Source organism: Lathyrus oleraceus, chromosome 2 (assembly GCF_024323335.1).
Source record: "Lathyrus oleraceus cultivar Zhongwan6 chromosome 2, CAAS_Psat_ZW6_1.0, whole genome shotgun sequence".
Taxonomy (NCBI): Eukaryota; Viridiplantae; Streptophyta; class Magnoliopsida; order Fabales; family Fabaceae; genus Lathyrus; species Lathyrus oleraceus.
This window is the reverse complement of record NC_066580.1, coordinates 418,377,752-418,379,415: the sequence shown is the minus strand read 5'-3', so window position 1 is coordinate 418,379,415 and position 1,664 is coordinate 418,377,752. Positions and strand designations below refer to the sequence as shown.

At 42.8% G+C, this 1,664-nt stretch overlaps 1 non-coding gene across 1 annotated transcript; it reads left to right on the top strand.

Annotated features, from left to right (window-relative positions):
* Positions 1 to 945: 945 nt before the first annotated feature.
* Positions 946 to 1,052, top strand: LOC127124046 (small nucleolar RNA R71). Its single transcript, XR_007803689.1, has one exon. It is a non-coding gene; the product is annotated as a small nucleolar RNA R71 (small nucleolar RNA).
* Positions 1,053 to 1,664: the final 612 nt, after the last annotated feature.

The window sequence follows — 1,664 nt, the reverse complement described above, 5'->3', positions numbered from 1 at the left end:
TTATTACACTCTTCCTTTTCCTTAGGTTTACTTTCTTCCTCAGTTGACTTTTTAGAGTTTTGGTTTTCAATCCTTGGGTCAGACGGTCCTTCTACCTCTGTTCGACTTCTTAATATAATTGCATGTGCGTGGCTTTTCGGGTTAGGTTGGGGCTGTCCAGGAAATGTACCAGTTGGGGCAGCAGTAGGCGCTTGTTGTTGAGCTACTTGCGAGATCTGTGTTTCCAGCATTTTGTTATGGGTAGCCAGGGCATCTACTTTACTTGCTAGTTGTTTAATTTGTTCGTTAGTGTGTACATTCTGGTTTAAGAACTCTTTATTGGTTTGCTGTTGAGAAGCTATGAAGTTCTCCATCATGATTTCCAAGTTGGATTTTCTAGGAACGTTATTGTTAGGTGTAGATGGGGTCGGCTTTTGATATCCAGGAGGTATAGCTGGGGCTTGACTGGGAGCTTGACCTGGTGCGTATAAAGCATTATTACTCTTATATGAAAAATTAGGATGGTTCTTCCAGTTTGAGTTATAGGTATGCGAGTAGGGATTTCCTTGAGCATAGTTCACTTGCTCTGCTTGGATTCCTGTTAGGAGTTGACAATCTGTAGGAGTGTGACCTTGAATTCCACAGACTTCACAATTCTGAGTTACGGCAACCACGGTGGCTGGAGGTGATACATTCAAACTTTCAATTTTCTGGGCAAGAGCATCCACTTTTGCATTAACATGATCAAGGCTACTTATCTCGTACATGCCCCCTTTTGTTTGAGGTTTTTCTACCATCGTTCGGTCGCTTCCCCACTGATAATGGTTTTGGGCCATGCTCTCGATAAGTTGATAAGCGTCAGCGTAAGGTTTATCCATAAGCGCACCGCCGGTGGCGGAGTCAATCGTTAACCTTGTGTTGTACAAGAGACCATTATAGAAGGTATGAATTACTAACCAGTCCTCTAAACCATGGTGTGGGCAAAGTCTCATCATGTCTTTGTATCTTTCCCAAGCTTCAAAAAGAGACTCGTTATCTTTCTATTTAAATCCATTTATCTGGGCTCTTAACATAGCTGTTTTGCTTGGAGGAAAATATCGGGCAAGAAAGACTTTCTTCAACTCATTCCATGTGGTGACTGAGTTGGAAGGAAGAGACTGAAGCCATCTTCTAGCTTTATCCCTTAACGAGAAAGGAAAGAGACGAATTCGAATTGCCTCTGAAGTGACACCATTAGCTTTAACAGTATCAGCGTATTGGACAAATACGGATAAATGAAGTTTTAGATCCTCGGTAGGATTTCCAAAAAATTGGTTCTATTGCACTGCCTGCAACAATGAAGGTTTAAGTTCGAAGTTGTTTGCTTCGATTGCGGGTGGAGCAATACTCGAATGCGGCTCATCTTGCGATGGAGCGGCGTAATCTCGAAGAGCATGAGCTGGTTCTGCCATCTCGGGTATCGGCGAAGGAAGAAGATTTTTGAGATCCGGAATTTCGATTGGAGGAAGATTGTTTGCAGCCCGATACTCCCGAATTCGTCGTAAGACTCGGAGATATCGTTCAACGTCGTTGATTCGTAAGTAGTACGGTTCGCCTTGTGAGCGAGTGTGTGGCATACAAATCAACGAAAAAGAAGGAAAAATAAAAAAATGCCTTAGTCTCTACAGCGTAACAGAAGAGTTACG